Here is a 7,470-nt window from a genome sequence, read left to right on the forward strand (position 1 = left end):
AGTCTACAGCTATGCTAGCGGCTCTGTGTGAGGCTGTACAATCAAATCAGGGACATCAGATGGAAGTTAGCCTTCTAGGCTAACTATATAGATTAGTGGATGGCACTGACAAAACTACAGTATGATCTCAGGCTTTCAGTGCAGATCAGTCACTTTCTTATTGAAACCAGTTTCATGAGCTGCTGTTATAAGTTAAAGCGCAGTTTACGGTGTCCTTTCATTGTTCTTACGGTCACACACACTCACTCACACACACACACACACACACACACACACACACACACACACACACACACACACACACACACACACACACACACATTGATGGATAGATAGATATGCACCTGCTTAAGTTAATTTTACTGTTTAGTGCTGTTGACAGTGGTAATTAAAAGCTAATTAGAAAGGAGATCAGAGCAATCAGCCGTGTAACACATGTATGGGGAATCCAGCTTAAATTAGTTTCTCCTTATTGCCAAGCACGAATGCAAATATATATACACCTTCTTATATTCACTTTTTAAACTTCAGCATACAGTAATAGAGGAGACTAAAGAAGGGAAAAGCGAGTTTAGCTGTTGTTTGAAATGGAATGAAACAAGATATTCTTCTGTAATCTTTGAGGGTTGTATTGCACACACACACACACACACACACACACACACACACACACACACACACACACACACACACACACATACACACACACGCACACACACACATTGTAAAAACATCAAAACAAAGTGAGTCACTTTTCCTTTCTTTAGTCTCCTCTATTACTGTATGCTGAACTTTAAAAAGTGAATATAAGAAGGTATATACATTTGCATTCATGCTTGGCAACAAGGAGAAACTAATTTAAGCTGGATTCTCCATATATGTGTTACACGGCTGATTGCTCTGATTCCCCTTTCTAATTAGCTTTTAATTACCACTGTCAACTGCACTAAACAGTAAAATTAACTTAAGCAGATGCATATCTATCTATCCATCAATATCACACACGCACACACACTGTAGAAAATATCAAAACAAAGTGACAACAGCTGTGGAAAATTAAGAGCTTGTCCAACTGTGTGTACCCACGTATGAGTCATCTGTCTGTGTGTTTTTGAGAACGTTGAGCACCATTCAAAAGTGTGTGTCTCTGTATGTGTGTTGCTGAGCCTGTGTGTGTGTGTGTGTGTGTGTGTGTGTGTGTGTGTGTGTGTGTGTGTGTGTGTGTGGATCTAGGCAAGTGTTTCCATCAGGGATTCATAATGTGTTTGATCCCTTTTCTCTCAGAGGGAAGCGAGGCGTGTGAAAATGATAAAGGATGCGAGGAAGCACTGTAGCCGACTCAAACACTGCCAGCTTTTGACTGACGGCCGCGGCTGCCAAATCTATTGATCAAATCGATGTATCAGTTCCGAGAGTCAGATCTGAGCCACACAGACTTTACACCAACTCTAACAGCAGCCTTTAGAGGATCCTTCTGAGTATGTCTTGTTGTGAAACTCGACCTACCACATGTTAAAACAACTAATTGCCTCTCACTGGAACTTTTGTTGCAATTGACTCATGGAGACAACTATGCTCATTTCAGCTATTATCTGCATTAAACTGTTGCTAATTGCAGCATTCTGTATGGCCGGTGCTTTGCTCAAATATACTTGGCTAGTTAACGTCAGGCTGCTCAATTTTATTTACAGTCAGTGCAGCGAAGTGACTGCCCCTGCTGCTGGCATATGCATAGGAAAATTAAAAGCGCAATTTGATCCTCCCGCTAATTGTGAATGCTGGTTTTAATATTTGAGAGAAGCTGACAGAGATTGGGATGCCAAAAACAGAATTGTAGCCCTTATGGCACCATATGCTTTGTGATTATCCTGTCACAGCCTCAAAGATCTTCTAATAGGAGCCATGTGCTCCTTTTTTCAGCAAAGCACTCACACTGATTCACTTCACACATTAATGCACGGGAGATGTCAAGTGTGACAGCAGTCTAAGTGCCTGGTCACTCCAGATAGTGGCACCGCAATATCAGTGCCATTTTTTTTAAACTTACAGGGATAAGTATGTGACAGTCAAGTTTTTTTTTTTTAACCATTTAACATTATGTAAATTATTTCCTCACTAGAATGCTTCATGTCTGGCATGTGGCTCTTAATATAATTACAATATTAGTACTCATCCAACCCGTTCTCACTCTGAACTCGTAAAATACGGACGTTCGGACAGTGGCTGTCGGTGGCTTTCAGCGTCTGAAGCGACGAAAAAAGCGCCCTTCAGTGTGTTTGTTTAACGTACCGGGGAAAGCAGCAGCTACACGGGGTTTAACGAGTAGTATGTAAGGCCGAAATTCCACATAGGGATGTTGGTTGGGGTGGCGGATGGGTCAAACACAGGACTTTCACCTAGGAGACTGGGGTTCGTGTCCCGCCTGGCACATTTCTTAAAGTTGCTTTTTTCTTTAACCGTCCCGTTATTCCCGCGTGTCACGGAAGAGTAAGCCCACCCACGACTTTTTCCTAAACCCAACCGTCCCGTTATTCCCTCGTATCACGGAAACCTAAGCCCATCCACGACCTTTTCTTAAACTTAAACCGTCCCGTTCCCGTGTGTCACAGAAACGTAAACCCACCCACGACCTTTTCCTTAACATAACTGCGTCAAAAGGGACGCCAATAGTACCGACCAAGCACGTTTAGTTAAAGCACGTTATATGATGCTAAAGGAGACTTTTAGCGTCAATAACAACAACAAAGGCACCTGACCAAGCGTCTGTATTTTACGAGATGGGAGTGAATCTGTTGACTCATCATACTTTGATTAGAGATATTTTGATTAAAGGAGGGGGGGGTGTAATCAGAGACAGTAGAGGAACAGAGTTTGGGATGCTGAGGCTGACACATCAAAAGTCAGATCACGACACCTCTATTTACATGGAGTCAATGTGACTCTGAGACGGACTGGGCCACGGCATGCAGACAGTGTCAGTGGATTTGACAAAGTAGGAAGCTCTCAGTCGGCAGCCCGCAGGGAGCAGGAAGCCACGGCGGACTGACTGCTGAGTGGGTTTCAGAGAATCAGACACACCTCAAACACTGAAGACTGAACTGAACAGATGCTCGAGTAAAGACTGCATGTTGTGTAGCGATTCAGTACATTTGTCCACCTACACACTAATGAAAACAAAACCATGATTGCTTATCCATACTACACATTGTGCTGTAATTATTCTTTGAAACTGAATAGAAATGCTGCATTTATGGTTTATTCTAGTATTTCTTTACATCTGTGCCAATCGTTAATTGCCTCTCGGCACACATTCAGCTCATATGAGAGATCCTACGGCTTGTTTTCCTCGCTTCACAAGAAGACATTTGGTTCATGCCATTCATTTTGTTTAGTGTGGAAAAGAACATTCCCAGAGCAAGATGATCCATCACAGCAAACATGAAGTGTCTAATTAGTTTTCTTTCAATTTCAGTGCCGTCATCTGACACCAACAGAAGTCCTTACCAGGAAATTAACCTCATATCACTTCAGACACAACCATGTTTTCTTTTTTGTACTTTTTATATCTGTGAGCCTCAACAGTTTATAGAAAAATGTTTTAAAAAGCGAGTAAATGTGTGGGGAAACTCAGACATCAGCAGGAATTACAAATGTAAACTGGATGTAGAGAGAATCAAACATACGTAGGTGACACTGGTATTTGCATTCAAGGAAACTACTTCACTTTGTACTCTATAATAGTTTCTGGGTGAAGTAGTGAAGTACCTTAAGGCTATGTAAGGCCTTAGAAGAAATAGATATAAAGGAATAATTCAACATGTTGCTTTCTTTGTGAGAGTTTGATGAAAAGATTGATACACTCTCACGTTTCTGCACTAAGTATGGTACTGGAGCCAGGAGGTGATTAGCTTAGCATAGCATTAAGACTGAGGAACAGCTAGCCTGGCTCAAATTTGAAAAAATCCACCCTCTAAAGCTTACTAATATATAGTAAGCAATGTTATTCCAATACATTTTTTGTCAAATTCAGAGAATATCTCCTCTCGTTCACCTAGCTCTCTATTTTCTGTGTGCGCTGAAAATGGCTGTGTAAATGCAAAACAAACAGAAAGGTGTGCAAGAGCCACAAAACACTATTCCAGCCAATCAGCAACAGGTGGAGCTTGCAAGTAAGTGATGGGGCGGGGGAAGGCAGCGGCCGGGCCAGGAGTTGTCAACAGGAAGAGTTGGCAAATAAACAGCAAAAGAGAAAAAGGAATGAAGAATACAAATTTCAAAAGAAGTTGTATGACTGGGAAAGAAGGAAGAGCTATGTCAACATTGGTGAGGCGTTTCAACCATGGATTCAATGCTGCAGAAACCTCCGTGATTTCAAAGGAAAGAAAACCGATGAGTCGTTACGGACAAGTGAGTAATAACGTTACCTTCGCTGTTTCACTGTTTGCTGTATTCAACAGGTCAGTTTAACCCCGTACGTTTGCTATTGTTTGTGATGGCTGCATACCAACTGGCTGGCTTTACAGCAGTAGCGACAGCTTGGTAATCCACAACCTAAAGTGAGCTAAGATTGACTCTGCCATTTTTTTTTTGTCAGCACAGACACTAACAGAAGTGGTTGCTATGGCAATGTGCGTCCATGAATCTGGGGGGCGGAGATTCTGAAGTGGGGGTTGTCCTTGTTTGGCAGTTGAGTTCAAATATCAACGATCTTCACGCAGCATCACTTACTGCACCTTTAAGTGTTAAGTTAAGGCAAGTGAATTAGTGACCAGTGGGGATGACAACACGCCTCAGAGCTCACCTGCCTAACAGGCAAAAAGGAAGGAAGCACTCTGTACATCTTGCACTAGTGCACAACTGTCTAAATATGGTCTCCATCCATATCAACATCAAAATATACGATGACAGACAAGATGGGACTTGTGCCTGATGTTTGAATGCATTTCTCATCAACAGGTTCGAATGATATCGTATGGAAACTTATGCACAACAATTCGTATTGTATCTTACAAAATTACAGCCCAGTGGTCACTGTTAGGCCTACGTGACAGTTAAGTTTACAGCCTGTGTTTTTCATATTTTAATACATGCAGAAGTTCATGATAAAATATGTCCCGCAGAAATCCTTGACAACATTCCTGAATCTGCACCAAAAACACATCACTCGTTTCCTGACCTACAGCTGAACTTTCCAACAAATCTAATTAAAATCTGGTCACACTTTTGAGATATCCTGCTGACTAACAAACAGACAAACAGAAACAATTGGGAGTGTTCTTGGGACCGAAAACAAACCCTCCTCAGAGGAAATAATAACTGTTCAGTGTGAAACTGACAAAATGTTTGATGGGATTTTTGTTTGTCTTTCTACCCAAAAGCAGAGGATATCTGAAAATGTGTTGATTTGCTGACTGAGCCAACAGAGGGTATTGTTTGGCCTTTAGCCTCCTGTGTCCTAACACACTGATTAACAAACATGGCAAAACTCATTTCTAACTAAAAATCTGCCCTTTTTGTTTCCAAATTAAGAAAAGCAATGAAATAACTTTTTTAGCATAATGAAAAGCCCCACTCATCTCTGGATGAGATGGTTGAGAGTAAACAACCAAATTATGCTCACATGAATTGATTCAGATCTTGTTGTAGCTGCAGGTGCCATCTTTCTGTCGAGAGTGAATTTATTCCAACTAATTAGGATGTTGTCGGGATTTTAGTGAGAAATACATGATATATTTAAATTAGGGTTACTTGTTTGGTGAGAATTGGTGTTATTGCTGAATATGAAATGTGGCCATATGGTAGAGGTAAAAAGAAAAAGACAAAGGGAAGGTAATTCATATTCTGGATTGGATGCATATATGTGCTGGCATGGTTGCACAACAGTTGTCTTTGTCACCATGCAAAGACAATTATGTCCCTTTCTAAAGAGGCTAATAAAAATAAAGAATTCTTCTGATGCAACAGACTTATCAAATATTTGCTGACTGCAACTTTTCTGCATCTTATCTCTGATTCTTGTTTTAAAACTAACCTGTTCACTGATAATAATGAAAAAGCAGCCTCTGCCGCTGATATGCAGAACTTTTATGTTTTGTCCTGATGTTTTGGAAGCCCTGCAGAGTTGTGTTTGGTAAAAACTCTGGAGATTGGAGTAGAAAATAAAGGAAATCAAGCCACAGCATGGCTGAGAGATTGTGTGGGATGGTGGCACACAATCAGTGTGTTCATGTATTCCAACTTAACTGTGAATGAACAAAAACAACTTCCAGCCAAAGTTTGCTTTCTTCTTGATGTCCATCCAAAGGGATTCCCCCTGCTTTTCAGCCATCATGCTAGAACGGTTTATTATTTAGATGATGGGGAAAGACAAGCAAGAATCTCAGATGAGATTAAACTAGGCTGTATGAAGGTTAGCATAATGCAACAACCCTGGATGAGTTGTGTTTACTATCTAATATAAGACAGACAAACTGGCAGGAGATGTGGAAGGAATAGGCCCTTTTCACATGTCATTGCAGGGCAAACACAGGTGAAATTGGTCAAATCAAATGAATTATGGTCCAGTTCTATTTAGTGTGTCACAGCCATTTCAGTAAGCCAGCACCTGCATAGCTCATACCAGGGCCCTGGCCCCCCTTAATGGAACAAGGCCATAATTAATGTTATTAAATACACCTGTGTTTGCCCTGCAACGACATGTCAAAATGGCTGCTGTGAAAAGGGCCTTTTGAATCACTAGTCTTATATATGTATTCTGCAAAGTATATAAATACTCAAATTCAACTGATACTGAATTCACAAAGTAACATACGTCGAATTTAACACAAAAAATAACTTTAGATTTGGGTCTAAAGGCAGATACACAAAGAACAAAGTGCTAACATGTACACGCCCCTATCAACCTGACCACACACCTGTGTTGGTGTGCAGAACTTTTTTTTTTTACAGAAAGGCTTATATTGGCTAGCTTACCAACACATACCATCTCATTCTAAGCACTTTGTCTTTAGTTTATTCCTTCTACGATACAGATGTTATGATTATATGTACCCCCTGTCAGTGTAGTCAAATAATAACATGACAGTCTCTGCTTGACACCAGCTTATCTCTGTGAGTACCTATAGTAAGAACGTCAAGGATGAGAGGCTGAATGTGCTGACAACTTAAAAAACAAACACCTCGCTGTAAAAACAATGTAGTGATTATATATGTTAATATAGAGAAACACCAGGGAAAGACAATAGTGCTGAGTACAGGCAGATGTGTTAACGGCAAAACAACTACCCATTAGATGAAGCGGAGGAGGAGGAAGATGAGGGAGGTTGACTGTGTGGCAGGGAGAGTAAAGTTTTCTTTTTAACCCTTGTGTAGTCCTCAGGTCAAATTTGACCCGTTTTCAAAGTTCTTTATATCAGAAATATGGGTTTCTTTCAACCTAATTGCCAAAAAATTAACATGGATGCATGGATG

At 40.7% G+C, this 7,470-nt stretch overlaps 1 long non-coding RNA gene across 1 annotated transcript; it reads right to left on the reverse strand.

Moving 5' to 3' along the window:
* Positions 1-2,417: 2,417 nt before the first annotated feature.
* On the reverse strand, positions 2,418-2,674 carry LOC116061739. Its single transcript, XR_004107799.1, has 3 exons — positions 2,631-2,674; positions 2,505-2,568; positions 2,418-2,450 (listed from the first exon to the last, which is right to left on the reverse strand). It is a non-coding gene; the product is annotated as an uncharacterized LOC116061739 (long non-coding RNA).
* Positions 2,675-7,470: the final 4,796 nt, after the last annotated feature.

This window comes from Sander lucioperca, chromosome 15 (genome assembly GCF_008315115.2).
Source record: "Sander lucioperca isolate FBNREF2018 chromosome 15, SLUC_FBN_1.2, whole genome shotgun sequence".
NCBI classification, from domain to species: domain Eukaryota; kingdom Metazoa; phylum Chordata; class Actinopteri; order Perciformes; family Percidae; genus Sander; species Sander lucioperca.